We start from the raw sequence: 14,222 nt of genomic DNA on the forward strand, positions 1-14,222 counted from the left end.
CATGCGTGCGTGCTAGTGCTCCCAAAAACAAGAGGGCGAGCGCCACATTTTGCGCGCGTTGCAGCCCACAAGGGGCCACTTTATTGATGCGTTGTCATTGAGCTGTATGCGGGTGTGATAAGTAAGCGGTTAGAAGCTTGTGCGACTAAATTTTGCATCATTACGTATACCGCTTACCACCGTCATCATTCCGCGTACAATATCGTGTAGTGGCCTGAATATTGTTGGTGTTACACTTCGGCGTTGGCTCTACCAGCAGGCTCCAGTTGAACGTAAGTTACAGTAAATGCAAACACCCACACAGTTGTGTAAATGAAAAAAAAAACAAGACGTCACAGAAGCACGCAATAAAAAAGCAAAAAGAACGGTGCCATCAGCACTCGATGTTCCCAGGTGGTCTCCCTCCCAAGTACTGACCGAGCCCAATGCTGCTTAGCTTCGGGGAGCGGACGAGAACCGGCGTATTCAGCATGGTATGGCCGATGGCGAGAATGTGCTGTTTACGACTGCACCTGTATTGTGCTGCTATGTTGTGCAGTCGCCGAAAGTATTGCTACAGCATACAGCACGTACGCGGCAGTCTTTCCGTGAACAATACACGCACGCGTCGTGTACGTTGATCACTCCGTTTGTGGTTGTTCGCTGCATGCGTGCGTGCTAGTCCTCACAAAAACAAGAGGGCGAGCGCCACATTTTGCGCGCGTTGCAGCAAACAAGGTGCCACTTTATTGATGCGTTGTCATTGAGCTGTATGCGGGTGTGATAAGTAAGCGGTTAGAAGCTTGTGCGACTAAATTTTGCATCATTACGTATACCGTTTACCACCGTCATCATTCCGCGTACAATATCGTGTAGTGGCCTGAATATTGTTGGTGTTACACTTCGGCGTTGGCTCTACCAGCAGGCTCCAGTTGAACGTAATTTACAGTAAATGCAACCACCCACACGTTGTGCAAATGAAAAAAAAACAAGACGTCACAGAAGCACGCAATAAAAAAGCAAAAAGAACGGTGCCATCAGCACTCGGTGTTCCCAGGTGGTCTGCCTCCCAAGTACTGACCGAGCCCAATGCTGCTTAGCTTCGGGGAGCGGACGAGAACCGGCGTATTCAGCATGGTATGGCCGATGGCGAGAATGTGCTGTTTACGACTGCACCTGTATCGTGCTGCTATGTTGTGCAGTCGCTGAATGTATTGCTACAGCATACAGCAAGTACGCGGCAGTCTTACCGTGAACAATACACGCACGCGTCGTGTACGTTGATCACTCCGTTTGTGGTTGTTCGCTGCATGCGTGCGCGCTAGTGCTCACAAAAACAAGAGGGCGAGCGCCACATTTTGCGCGCGTTGCAGCCCACAAGGTGCCACTTTATTGATGCGTTGTCATTGAGCTGTATGCGGGTGTGATAAGTAAGCGGTTAGAAGCTTGTGCGACTAAATTTTGCATCATTACGTATACCGCTTACCACCGTCATCATTCCGCGTACAATATCGTGTAGTGGCCTGAATATTGTTGGTGTTACACTTCGGCGTTGGCTCTACCAGCAGGCTCCAGTTGAACGTAAGTTACAGTAAATGCAACCACCCACACAGTTGTGTAAATGAAAAAAAAACAAGACGTCACAGAAGCACGCAATAAAAAACCAAAAAGAACGGTGCCATCAGCACTCGATGTTCCCAGGTGGTCTCCCTCCCAAGTACTAACCGAGCCCAATGCTGCTTAGCTTCGGGGAGCGGACGAGAACCGGCGTATTCAGCATGGTATGGCCGATGGCGAGAATGTGCTGTTTGCGACTGCACCTGTATTGTGCTGCTATGTTGTGCAGTCGCCGAAAGTATTGCTACAGCATATAGCACGTACGCGGCAGTCTTTCCGTGAACAATATACGCACGCGTCGTGTACGTTGATCACTCCGTTTGTGGTTGTTCGCTGCATGCGTGCGTGCTAGTGCTCACAAAAACAAGAGGGCGAGCGCCACATTTTGCGCGCGTTGCAGCCCACAAGGTGCCACTTTATTGATGCGTTGTCATTGAGCTGTATGCGGGTGTGATAAGTAAGCGGTTAGAAGCTTGTGCGACTAAATTTTGCATCATTACGTATACCGCTTACCACCGTCATCATTCCGCGTACAATATCGTGTAGTGACCTGAATATTGTTGGTGTTACACTTCGGCGTTGGCTCTACCAGCAGGCTCCAGTTGAACGTAAGTTACAGTAAATGCAACCACCCACACAGTTGTGTAAATGAAAAAAAAACAAGACGTCACAGAAGCACGCAATAAAAAAGCAAAAAGAACGGTGCCATCAGCACTCGATGTTCCCAGGTGGTCTCCCTCCCAAGTACTGACCGAGCCCAATGCTGCTTAGCTTCGGGGAGCGGACGAGAACCGGCGTATTCAGCATGGTATGGCCGATGGCGAGAATGTGCTGTTTACGACTGCACCTGTATCGTGCTGCTATGTTGTGCAGTCGCCGAATGTATTGCTACAGCATACAGCAAGTACGCGGCAGTCTTACCGTGAACAATACACGCACGCGTCGTGTACGTTGATCACTCCGTTTGTGGTTGTTCGCTGCATGCGTGCGTGCTAGTGCTCACAAAAACAAGAGGGCGAGCGCCACATTTTGAGCGCGTTGCAGCAAACAAGGGTGCCACTTTATTGAAGCGTTGTCATTGAGCTGTATGCGGGTGTGATAAGTAAGCGGTTAGAAGCTTGTGCGACTAAATTTTGCATCATTACGTATACCGCTTACCACCGTCATCATTCCGCGTACAATATCGTGTAGGGACCTGAATATTGTTGGTGTTACACTTCGGCGTTGGCTCTATCAGCAGGCTCCAGTTGAACGTAAGTTACAGTAAATGCAACCACCCACACGATGTGCAAATGAAAAAAAAAACAAGACGTCACAGAAGCACGCAATAAAAAAGCAAAAAGAACGGTGCCATCAGCACTCGGTGTTCCCAGGTGGTCTCCCTCCCAAGTACTGACCGAGCCCAATGCTGCTTAGCTTCGGGGATCGGACGAGAACCGGCGTACTCAGCATGGTATGGCCGATGGCGAGAATGTGCTGTTTACGACTGCACCTGTATCGTGCTGCTATGTTGTGCAGTCGCCGAAAGTATTGCTACAGCATACAGCACGTACGCGGCAGTCTTTCCGTGAACAATACACGCACGCGTCGTGTACGTTGATCACTCCGTTTGTGGTTGTTCGCTGCATGCGTGCGTGCTAGTGCTCACAAAAACAAGAGGGCGAGCGCCACATTTTGCGCGCGTTGCAGCAAACAAGGTGCCACTTTATTGATGCGTTGTCATTGAGCTGTATGCGGGTGTGATAAGTAAGCGGTTAGAAGCTTGTGCGACTAAATTTTGCATCATTACGTATACAGCTTACCACCGTCATCATTCCGCGTACAATATCGTGTAGTGGCCTGAATATTGTTGGTGTTACACTTCGGCGTTGGCTCTACCAGCAGGCTCCAGTTGAACGTAATTTACAGTAAATGCAACCACCCACACGTTGTGCAAATGAAAAAAAAACAAGACGTCACAGAAGCACGCAATAAAAAAGCAAAAAGAACGGTGCCATCAGCACTCGGTGTTCCCAGGTGGTCTGCCTCCCAAGTACTGACCGAGCCCAATGCTGCTTAGCTTCGGGAAGCGGACAAGAACCGGCGTATTCAGCATGGTATGGCCGATGGCGAGAATGTGCTGTTTACGACTGCACCTGTATCGTGCTGCTATGTTGTGCAGTCGCCGAAAGTATTGCTAAAGCATACAGCACGTACGCGGCAGTCTTTCCGTGAACAATACACGCACGCGTCGTGTACGTTGATCACTCCGTTTGTGGTTGTTCGCTGCATGCGTGCGTGCTAGTGCTCACAAAAACAAGAGGGCGAGCGCCACATTTTGCGCGCGTTGCAGCCCACAAGGTGCCACTTTATTGATGCGTTGTCATTGAGCTGTATGCGGGTGTGATAAGTAAGCGGTTAGAAGCTTGTGCGACTAAATTTTGCATCATTACGTATACCGCTTACCACCGTCATCATTCCGCGTACAATATCGCGTAGTGGCCTGAATATTGTTGGTGTTACACTTCGGCGTTGGCTCTACCAGCAGGCTCCAGTTGAACGTAATTTACAGTAAATGCAACCACCCACACGTTGTGCAAATGAAAAAAAAAACAAGACGTCACAGAAGCACGCAATAAAAAAGCAAAAAGAACGGTGCCATCAGCACTCGGTGTTCCCACGTGGTCTCCCTCCCAAGTACTGACCGAGCCCAATGCTGCTTAGCTTCGGGGAGCGGACGAGAACCGGCGTATTCAGCATGGTATGGCTGATGGTGAGAATGTGCTGTTTACGACTGCACCTGTATCGTGCTGCTATGTTGTGCAGTCGCCGAATGTATTGCTACAGCATACAGCAAGTACGCGGCAGTCTTACCGTGAACAATACACGCACGCGTCGTGTACGTTGATCACTCCGTTTGTGGTTGTTCGCTGCATGCGTGCGTGCTAGTGCTCACAAAAACAAGAGGGCGAGCGCCACATTTTGCGCGCGTTGCAGCAAACAAGGGTGCCACTTTATTGAAGCGTTGTCATTGAGCTGTATGCGGGTGTGATAAGTAAGCGGTTAGAAGCTTGTGCGACTAAATTTTGCATCATTACGTATACCGCTTACCACCGTCATCATTCCGCGTACAATATCGTGTAGTGGCCTGAATATTGTTGGTGTTACACTTCGGCGTTGGCTCTACCAGCAGGCTCCAGTTGAACGTAATTTACAGTAAATGCAACCACCCACACGTTGTGCAAATGAAAAAAAAAACAAGACGTCACAGAAGCACGCAATAAAAAAGCAAAAAGAACGGTGCCATCAGCACTCGGTGTTCCCATGTGGTCTGCCTCCCAAGTACTGACCGAGCCCAATGCTGCTTAGCTTCGGGAAGCGGACGAGAACCGGCGTATTCAGCATGGTATGGCCGATGGCGAGAATGTGCTGTTTACGACTGCACCTGTATCGTGCTGCTATGTTGTGCAGTCGCCGAAAGTATTGCTACAGCATACAGCACGTACGCGGCAGTCTTTCCGTGAACAATACACGCACGCGTCGTGTACGTTGATCTCTCCGTTTGTGGTTGTTCGCTGCATGCGTGCGTGCTAGTGCTCACAAAAACAAGAGGGCGAGCGCCACATTTTGCGCGCGTTGCAGCCCACAAGGTGCCACTTTATTGATGCGTTGTCATTGAGCTGTATGCGGGTGTGATAAGTAAGCGGTTAGAAGCTTGTGCGACTAAATTTTGCATCATTACGTATACCGCTTACCACCGTCATTATTCCGCGTACAATATCGTGTAGTGGCCTGAATATTGTTGGTGTTACACTTCGGCGTTGGCTCTACCAGCCGGCTCCAACTGAACGTAATTTACAGTAAATGCAACCACCCACACGTTGTGCATATGAAAAAAAAAACAAGACGTCACAGAAGCACGCAATAAAAAAGCAAAAAGAACGGTGCCATCAGCACTCGGTGTTCGCACGTGGTCTCCCTCCCAAGTACTGACCGAGCCCAATGCTGCTTAGCTTCGGGGAGCGGACGAGAACCGGCGTATTCAGCATGGTATGGCTGATGGTGAGAATGTGCTGTTTACGACTGCACCTGTATCGTGCTGCTATGTTGTGCAGTCGCCGAATGTATTGCTACAGCATACAGCAAGTACGCGGCAGTCTTACCGTGAACAATACACGCACGCGTCGTGTACGTTGATCACTCCGTTTGTGGTTGTTCGCTGCATGCGTGCGTGCCAGTGCTCACAAAAACAAGAGGGCGAGCGCCACATTTTGCGCACGTTGCAGCCCACAAGGTGCCACTTTATTGATGCGTTGTCATTGAGCTGTATGCGTGGTGTGATAAGTAAGCGGTTAGAAGCTTGTGCGACTAAATTTTGCATCATTACGTATACCGCTTACAACCGTCATCATTCCGCGTACAATATCGTGTAGTGGACTGAATATTGTTGGTGTTACACTTCGGCGTTGGCTCTACCAGCCGGCTCCAGTTGAACGTAATTTACAGTAAATGCAACCACCCACACGTTGTGCAAATGAAAAAAAAAACAAGACGTCACAGAAGCACGCAATAAAAAAGCAAAAAGAACGGTGCCATCAGCACTCGGTGTTCGCACGTGGTCTCCCTCCCAAGTACTGACCGAGCCCAATGCTGCTTAGCTTCGGGGAGCGGACGAGAACCGGCGTATTCAGCATGGTATGGCTGATGGTGAGAATGTGCTGTTTACGACTGCACCTGTATCGTGCTGCTATGTTGTGCAGTCGCCGAATGTATTGCTACAGCATACAGCAAGTACGCGGCAGTCTTACCGTGAACAATACACGCACGCGTCGTGTACGTTGATCACTCCGTTTGTGGTTGTTCGCTGCATGCGTGCGTGCTAGTGCTCACAAAAACAAGAGGGCGAGCGCCACATTTTGCGCGCGTTGCAGCCCACAAGGTGCCACTTTATTCATGCGTTGTCATTGAGCTGTATGCGGGTGTGATAAGTAAGCGGTTAGAAGCTTGTGCGACTAAATTTTGCATCATTACGTATACCGCTTACCACCGTCATCATTCCGCGTACAATATCGTGTAGTGGCCTGAATATTGTTGGTGTTACACTTCGGCGTTGGCTCTACCAGCAGGCTCCAGTTGAACGTAATTTACAGTAAATGCAACCACCCACACGTTGTGCAAATGAAAAAAAAAACAAGATGTCACAGAAGCACGCAATAAAAAAGCAAAAAGAACGGTGCCATCAGCACTCGGTGTTCCCAGGTGGTCTCCCTCCCAAGTACTGACCGAGCCCAATGCTGCTTAGCTTCGGGGAGCGGACGAGAACCGGCGTATTCAGCATGGTATGGCCGATGGCGAGAATGTGCTGTTTACGACTGCACCTGTATCGTGCTGCTATGTTGTGCAGTCGCCGAAAGTATTGCTACAGCATACAGCACGTACGCGGCAGTCTTTCTGTGAACAATACATGCACGCGTCGTGTACGTTGATCACTCCGTTTGTGGTTGTTCGCTGCATGCGTGCGTGCCAGTGCTCACAAAAACAAGAGGGCGAGCGCCACATTTTGCGCACGTTGCAGCCCACAAGGTGCCACTTTATTGATGCGTTGTCATTGAGCTGTATGCGGGTGTGATAAGTAAGCGGTTAGAAGCTTGTGCGACTAAATTTTGCATCATTACGTATACCGCTTACAACCGTCATCATTCCGCGTACAATATCGTGTAGTGGCCTGAATATTGTTGGTGTTACACTTCGGCGTTGGCTCTACCAGCAGGCTCCAGTTGAACGTAATTTACAGTAAATGCAACCACCCACACGTTGTGCAAATGAAAAAAAAAACAAGACGTCACAGAAGCACGCAATAAAAAAGCAAAAAGAACGGTGCCATCAGCAGTCGGTGTTCCCAGGTGGTCTCCCTCCCAAGTACTGACCGAGCCCAATGCTGCTTAGCTTCGGGGAGCGGACGAGAACCGGCGTATTCAGCATGGTATGGCCGATGGCGAGAATGTGCTTTTTACGACTGCACCTGTATCGTGCTGCTATGTTGTGCAGTCGCCGAAAGTATTGCTACAGCATACAGCACGTACGCGGCAGTCTTTCCGTGAACAATACACGCACGCGTCGTGTACGTTGATCACTCCGTTTTGGTTGTTCGCTGCATGCGTGCGTGCTAGTGCTCACAAAAACAAGAGGGCGAGCGCCACATTTTGCGCGCGTTGCAACAAACAAGGTGCCACTTTATTGATGCGTTGTCATTGAGCTGTATGCGGGTGTGATAAGTATGCGGTTAGAAGCTTGTGCGACTAAATTTTGCATCATTACGTATACCGCTTACCACCGTCATCATTCCGCGTACAATATCGTGTAGTGGCCTGACACTTCGGCGTTGGCTCTACCAGCAGGCTCCAGTTGAACGTAAGTTACAGTAAATGCAACCACCCACACAGTTGTGTAAATGAAAAAAAAACAAGGTGCCATCAGCACTCGGTGTTCCCAGGTGGTCTCCCTCCCAAGTACTGACCGAGCCCAATGCTGCTTAGCTTCGGGGATCGGACGAGAACCGGCGTATTCAGCATGGTATGGCCGATGGCGAGAATGTGCTGTTTACGACTGCACCTGTATCGTGCTGCTATGTTGTGCAGTCGCCGAAAGTATTGCTACAGCATACAGCACGTACGCGGCAGTCTTTCCGTGAACAATACACGCACGCGTCGTGTACGTTGATCACTCCGTTTGTGGTTGTTCGCTGCATGCGTGCGTGCTAGTGCTCAAAAAAACAAGAGGGCGAGCGCCACATTTTGCGCGCGTCAGCAAACAAGGTGCCACTTTATTGATGCGTTGTCATTGAGCTGTATGCAGGTGTGATAAGTAAGCGGTTAGAAGCTTGTGCGACTAAATTTTGCATCATTACGTATACCGCTTACCACCGTCATCATTCCGCGTACAATATCGTGTAGTGGCCTGAATATTGTTGGTGTTACACTTCGGCGTTGGCTCTACCAGCAGGCTCCAGTTGAACGTAATTTACAGTAAATGCAACCACCCACACGTTGTGCAAATGAAAAAAAAAACAAGATGTCACAGAAGCACGCAATAAAAAAGCAAGAAGAACGGTGCCATCAGCACTCGGTGTTCCCAGGTGGTCTCCCTCCCAAGTACTGACCGAGCCCAATGCTGCTTAGCTTCGGGGAGCGGACGAGAACCGGCGTATTCAGCATGGTATGGCCGATGGCGAGAATGTGCTGTTTACGACTGCACCTGTATCGTGCTGCTATGTTGTGCAGTCGCCGAAAGTATTGCTACAGCATACAGCACGTACGCGGCAGTCTTTCTGTGAACAATACATGCACGCGTCGTGTACGTTGATCACTCCGTTTGTGGTTGTTCGCTGCATGCGTGCGTGCCAGTGCTCACAAAAACAAGAGGGCGAGCGCCACATTTTGCGCACGTTGCAGCCCACAAGGTGCCACTTTATTGATGCGTTGTCATTGAGCTGTATGCGTGGTGTGATAAGTAAGCGGTTAGAAGCTTGTGCGACTAAATTTTGCATCATTACGTATACCGCTTATAACCGTCATCATTCCGCGTACAATATCGTGTAGTGGACTGAATATTGTTGGTGTTACACTTCGGCGTTGGCTCTACCAGCCGGCTCCAGTTGAACGTAATTTACAGTAAATGCAACCACCCACACGTTGTGCAAATGAAAAAAAAAACAAGACGTCACAGAAGCACGCAATAAAAAAGCAAAAAGAACGGTGCCATCAGCACTCGGTGTTCGCACGTGGTCTCCCTCCCAAGTACTGACCGAGCCCAATGCTGCTTAGCTTCGGGGAGCGGACGAGAACCGGCGTATTCAGCATGGTATGGCTGATGGTGAGAATGTGCTGTTTACGACTGCACCTGTATCGTGCTGCTATGTTGTGCAGTCGCCGAATGTATTGCTACAGCATACAGCAAGTACGCGGCAGTCTTACCGTGAACAATACACGCACGCGTCGTGTACGTTGATCACTCCGTTTGTGGTTGTTCGCTGCATGCGTGCGTGCTAGTGCTCACAAAAACAAGAGGGCGAGCGCCACATTTTGCGCGCGTTGCAGCCCACAAGGTGCCACTTTATTCATGCGTTGTCATTGAGCTGTATGCGGGTGTGATAAGTAAGCGGTTAGAAGCTTGTGCGACTAAATTTTGCATCATTACGTATACCGCTTACCACCGTCATCATTCCGCGTACAATATCGTGTAGTGGCCTGAATATGGTTGGTGTTACACTTCGGCGTTGGCTCTACCAGCAGGCTCCAGTTGAACGTAATTTACAGTAAATGCAACCACCCACACGTTGTGCAAATGAAAAAAAAAACAAGATGTCACAGAAGCACGCAATAAAAAAGCAAAAAGAACGGTGCCATCAGCACTCGGTGTTCCCAGGTGGTCTCCCTCCCAAGTACTGACCGAGCCCAATGCTGCTTAGCTTCGGGGAGCGGACGAGAACCGGCGTATTCAGCATGGTATGGCCGATGGGGAGAATGTGCTGTTTACGACTGCACCTGTATCGTGCTGCTATGTTGTGCAGTCGCCGAAAGTATTGCTACAGCATACAGCACGTACGCGGCAGTCTTTCTGTGAACAATACATGCACGCGTCGTGTACGTTGATCACTCCGTTTGTGGTTGTTCGCTGCATGCGTGCGTGCCAGTGCTCACAAAAACAAGAGGGCGAGCGCCACATTTTGCGCACGTTGCAGCCCACAAGGTGCCACTTTATTGATGCGTTGTCATTGAGCTGTATGCGGGTGTGATAAGTAAGCGGTTAGAAGCTTGTGCGACTAAATTTTGCATCATTACGTATACCGCTTACAACCGTCATCATTCCGCGTACAATATCGTGTAGTGGCCTGAATATTGTTGGTGTTACACTTCGGCGTTGGCTCTACCAGCAGGCTCCAGTTGAACGTAATTTACAGTAAATGCAACCACCCACACGTTGTGCAAATGAAAAAAAAAAACAAGACGTCACAGAAGCACGCAATAAAAAAGCAAAAAGAACGGTGCCATCAGCACTCGGTGTTCCCAGGTGGTCTCCCTCCCAAGTACTGACCGAGCCCAATGCTGCTTAGCTTCGGGGAGCGGACGAGAACCGGCGTATTCAGCATGGTATGGCCGATGGCGAGAATGTGCTTTTTACGACTGCACCTGTATCGTGCTGCTATGTTGTGCAGTCGCCGAAAGTATTGCTACAGCATACAGCACGTACGCGGCAGTCTTTCCGTGAACAATACACGCACGCGTCGTGTACGTTGATCACTCCGTTTTGGTTGTTCGCTGCATGCGTGCGTGCTAGTGCTCACAAAAACAAGAGGGCGAGCGCCACATTTTGCGCGCGTTGCAACAAACAAGGTGCCACTTTATTGATGCGTTGTCATTGAGCTGTATGCGGGTGTGATAAGTATGCGGTTAGAAGCTTGTGCGACTAAATTTTGCATCATTACGTATACCGCTTACCACCGTCATCATTCCGCGTACAATATCGTGTAGTGGCCTGACACTTCGGCGTTGGCTCTACCAGCAGGCTCCAGTTGAACGTAAGTTACAGTAAATGCAACCACCCACACAGTTGTGTAAATGAAAAAAAAACAAGGTGCCATCAGCACTCGGTGTTCCCAGGTGGTCTCCCTCCCAAGTACTGACCGAGCCCAATGCTGCTTAGCTTCGGGGATCGGACGAGAACCGGCGTATTCAGCATGGTATGGCCGATGGCGAGAATGTGCTGTTTACGACTGCACCTGTATCGTGCTGCTATGTTGTGCAGTCGCCGAAAGTATTGCTACAGCATACAGCACGTACGCGGCAGTCTTTCCGTGAACAATACACGCACGCGTCGTGTACGTTGATCACTCCGTTTGTGGTTGTTCGCTGCATGCGTGCGTGCTAGTGCTCACAAAAACAAGAGGGCGAGCGCCACATTTTGCGCGCGTTGCAGCAAACAAGGTGCCACTTTATTGATGCGTTGTCATTGAGCTGTATGCGGGTGTGATAAGTAAGCGGTTAGAAGCTTGTGCGACTAAATTTTGCATCATTACGTATACCGCTTACCACCGTCATCATTCCGCGTACAATATCGTGTAGTGGCCTGAATATTGTTGGTGTTACACTTCGGCGTTGGCTCTACCAGCAGGCTCCAGTTGAACGTAATTTACAATAAATGCAACCACCCGCACGTTGTGCAAATGAAAAAAAAAACAAGACGTCACAGAAGCACGCAATAAAAAAGCAAAAAGAACGGTGCCATCAGCACTCGGTGTTCCCAGGTGGTCTGCCTCCCAAGTACTGACCGAGCCCAATGCTGCTTAGCTTCGGGAAGCGGACGAGAACCGGCGTATTCAGCATGGTATGGCCGATGGCGAGAATGTGCTGTTTACGACTGCACCTGTATCGTGCTGCTATGTTGTGCAGTCGCCGAAAGTATTGCTAAAGCATACAGCACGTACGCGGCAGTCTTTCCGTGAACAATACACGCACGCGTCGTGTACGTTGATCACTCCGTTTGTGGTTGTTCGCTGCATGCGTGCGTGCTAGTGCTCACAAAAACAAGAGGGCGAGCGCCACATTTTGCGCGCGTTGCAGCCCACAAGGTGCCACTTTATTGATGCGTTGTCATTGAGCTGTATGCGGGTGTGATAAGTAAGCGGTTAGAAGCTTGTGCGACTAAATTTTGCATCATTACGTATACCGCTTACCACCGTCATCATTCCGCGTACAATATCGTGTAGTGGCCTGAATATTGTTGGCGTTACACTTCGGCGTTGGCTCTACCAGCAGGCTCCAGTTGAACGTAATTTACAGTAAATGCAACCACCCACACGTTGTGCAAATGAAAAAAAAACAAGACGTCACAGAAGCACGCAATAAAAAAGCAAAAAGAACGGTGCCATCAGCACTCGGTGTTCCCACGTGGTCTCCCTCCCAAGTACTGACCGAGCCCAATGCTGCTTAGCTTCGGGGAGCGGACGAGAACCGGCGTATTCAGCATGGTATGGCTGATGGTGAGAATGTGCTGTTTACGACTGCACCTGTATCGTGCTGCTATGTTGTGCAGTCGCCGAATGTATTGCTACAGCATACAGCAAGTACGCGGCAGTCTTACCGTGAACAATACACGCACGCGTCGTGTACGTTGATCGCTCCGTTTGTGGTTGTTCGCTGCATGCGTGCGTGCTAGTGCTCACAAAAACAAGAGGGCGAGCGCCACATTTTGCGCGCGTTGCAGCAAACAAGGGTGTCACTTTATTGAAGCGTTGTCATTGAGCTGTATGCGGGTGTGATACGTAAGCGGTTAGAAGCTTGTGCGACTAAATTTTGCATCATTACGTATACCGCTTACCACCGTCATCATTCCGCGTACAATATCGTGTAGTGGCCTGAATATTGTTGGTGTTACACTTCGGCGTTGGCTCTACCAGCAGGCTCCAGTTGAACGTAATTTACAGTAAATGCAACCACCCACACGTTGTGCAAATGAAAAAAAAACAAGACGTCACAGAAGCACGCAATAAAAAAGCAAAAAGAACGGTGCCATCAGCACTCGGTGTTCCCAGGTGGTCTGCCTCCCAAGTACTGACCGAGCCCAATGCTGCTTAGCTTCGGGAAGCGGACGAGAACCGGCGTATTCAGCATGGTATGGCCGATGGCGAGAATGTGCTGTTTACGACTGCACCTGTATCGTGCTGCTATGTTGTGCAGTCGCCGAAAGTATTGCTACAGCATACAGCACGTACGCGGCAGTCTTTCCGTGAACAATACACGCACGCGTCGTGTACGTTGATCTCTCCGTTTGTGGTTGTTCGCTGCATGCGTGCGTGCTAGTGCTCACAAAAAGAAGAGGGCGAGCGCCACATTTTGCGCGCGTTGCAGCCCACAAGGTGCCACTTTATTGATGCGTTGTCATTGAGCTGTATGCGGGTGTGATAAGTAAGCGGTTAGAAGCTTGTGCGACTAAATTTTGCATCATTACGTATACCGCTTACCACCGTCATCATTCCGCGTACAATATCGTGTAGTGGCCTGAATATTGTTGGTGTTACACTTCGGCGTTGGCTCTACCAGCCGGCTCCAGTTGAACGTAATTTACAGTAAATGCAACCACCCACACGTTGTGCAAATGAAAAAAAAAACAAGACGTCACAGAAGCACGCAATAAAAAAGCAAAAAGAACGGTGCCATCAGCACTCGGTGTTCGCACGTGGTCTCCCTCCCAAGTACTGACCGAGCCCAATGCTGCTTAGCTTCGGGGAGCGGACGAGAACCGGCGTATTCAGCATGGTATGGCTGATGGTGAGAATGTGCTGTTTACGACTGCACCTGTATCGTGCTGCTATGTTGTGCAGTCGCCGAATGTATTGCTACAGCATACAGCAAGTACGCGGCAGTCTTACCGTGAACAATACACGCACGCGTCGTGTACGTTGATCACTCCGTTTGTGGTTGTTCGCTGCATGCGTGCGTGCTAGTGCTCACAAAAACAAGAGGGCGAGCGCCACATTTTGCGCGCGTTGCAGCAAACAAGGGTGCCACTTTATTGAAGCGTTGTCATTGAGCTGTATGCGGGTGTGATAAGTAAGCGGTTAGAAGCTTGTGCGACTAAATTTTGCATCA

The 14,222-nt window shown here is 49.7% G+C and overlaps 4 non-coding genes and 18 pseudogenes across 4 annotated transcripts; all 22 read right to left on the minus strand.

Moving 5' to 3' along the window:
• Positions 1 to 368: 368 nt before the first annotated feature.
• On the minus strand, positions 369 to 487 carry LOC142561558 (5S ribosomal RNA; annotated as a pseudogene).
• Positions 488 to 1,011: 524 nt separating this feature from the next.
• Positions 1,012 to 1,130, minus strand: LOC142561873 (5S ribosomal RNA; annotated as a pseudogene).
• Positions 1,131 to 1,655: 525 nt separating this feature from the next.
• LOC142561250 (5S ribosomal RNA) lies at positions 1,656 to 1,774 on the minus strand. Its single transcript, XR_012823773.1, has one exon. It is a non-coding gene; the product is annotated as a 5S ribosomal RNA (ribosomal RNA).
• Positions 1,775 to 2,299: 525 nt separating this feature from the next.
• LOC142561559 (5S ribosomal RNA) lies at positions 2,300 to 2,418 on the minus strand (annotated as a pseudogene).
• A 526-nt stretch (positions 2,419 to 2,944) lies between these two features.
• Positions 2,945 to 3,063, minus strand: LOC142560988 (5S ribosomal RNA). Its single transcript, XR_012823520.1, has one exon. It is a non-coding gene; the product is annotated as a 5S ribosomal RNA (ribosomal RNA).
• Positions 3,064 to 3,587: 524 nt separating this feature from the next.
• On the minus strand, positions 3,588 to 3,706 carry LOC142562476 (5S ribosomal RNA; annotated as a pseudogene).
• Positions 3,707 to 4,231: 525 nt separating this feature from the next.
• On the minus strand, positions 4,232 to 4,350 carry LOC142561882 (5S ribosomal RNA; annotated as a pseudogene).
• A 526-nt stretch (positions 4,351 to 4,876) lies between these two features.
• Positions 4,877 to 4,995, minus strand: LOC142562335 (5S ribosomal RNA; annotated as a pseudogene).
• Positions 4,996 to 5,520: 525 nt separating this feature from the next.
• Positions 5,521 to 5,639, minus strand: LOC142562173 (5S ribosomal RNA; annotated as a pseudogene).
• A 526-nt stretch (positions 5,640 to 6,165) lies between these two features.
• Positions 6,166 to 6,284, minus strand: LOC142562174 (5S ribosomal RNA; annotated as a pseudogene).
• Positions 6,285 to 6,809: 525 nt separating this feature from the next.
• Positions 6,810 to 6,928, minus strand: LOC142561278 (5S ribosomal RNA; annotated as a pseudogene).
• A 525-nt stretch (positions 6,929 to 7,453) lies between these two features.
• Positions 7,454 to 7,572, minus strand: LOC142562208 (5S ribosomal RNA; annotated as a pseudogene).
• Positions 7,573 to 8,043: 471 nt separating this feature from the next.
• Positions 8,044 to 8,162, minus strand: LOC142561572 (5S ribosomal RNA). Its single transcript, XR_012823811.1, has one exon. It is a non-coding gene; the product is annotated as a 5S ribosomal RNA (ribosomal RNA).
• Positions 8,163 to 8,685: 523 nt separating this feature from the next.
• Positions 8,686 to 8,804, minus strand: LOC142561279 (5S ribosomal RNA; annotated as a pseudogene).
• A 526-nt stretch (positions 8,805 to 9,330) lies between these two features.
• LOC142562175 (5S ribosomal RNA) lies at positions 9,331 to 9,449 on the minus strand (annotated as a pseudogene).
• Positions 9,450 to 9,974: 525 nt separating this feature from the next.
• LOC142561890 (5S ribosomal RNA) lies at positions 9,975 to 10,093 on the minus strand (annotated as a pseudogene).
• Positions 10,094 to 10,619: 526 nt separating this feature from the next.
• On the minus strand, positions 10,620 to 10,738 carry LOC142561280 (5S ribosomal RNA; annotated as a pseudogene).
• A 471-nt stretch (positions 10,739 to 11,209) lies between these two features.
• LOC142561583 (5S ribosomal RNA) lies at positions 11,210 to 11,328 on the minus strand. The gene has a single exon (XR_012823812.1). It is a non-coding gene; the product is annotated as a 5S ribosomal RNA (ribosomal RNA).
• Positions 11,329 to 11,853: 525 nt separating this feature from the next.
• Positions 11,854 to 11,972, minus strand: LOC142562276 (5S ribosomal RNA; annotated as a pseudogene).
• Positions 11,973 to 12,496: 524 nt separating this feature from the next.
• Positions 12,497 to 12,615, minus strand: LOC142561883 (5S ribosomal RNA; annotated as a pseudogene).
• Positions 12,616 to 13,140: 525 nt separating this feature from the next.
• Positions 13,141 to 13,259, minus strand: LOC142562277 (5S ribosomal RNA; annotated as a pseudogene).
• A 525-nt stretch (positions 13,260 to 13,784) lies between these two features.
• LOC142562176 (5S ribosomal RNA) lies at positions 13,785 to 13,903 on the minus strand (annotated as a pseudogene).
• Positions 13,904 to 14,222: the final 319 nt, after the last annotated feature.

The sequence above is a fragment of the Dermacentor variabilis genome, chromosome 10 (genome assembly GCF_050947875.1).
Source record: "Dermacentor variabilis isolate Ectoservices chromosome 10, ASM5094787v1, whole genome shotgun sequence".
Classification (NCBI taxonomy): domain Eukaryota; kingdom Metazoa; phylum Arthropoda; class Arachnida; order Ixodida; family Ixodidae; genus Dermacentor; species Dermacentor variabilis.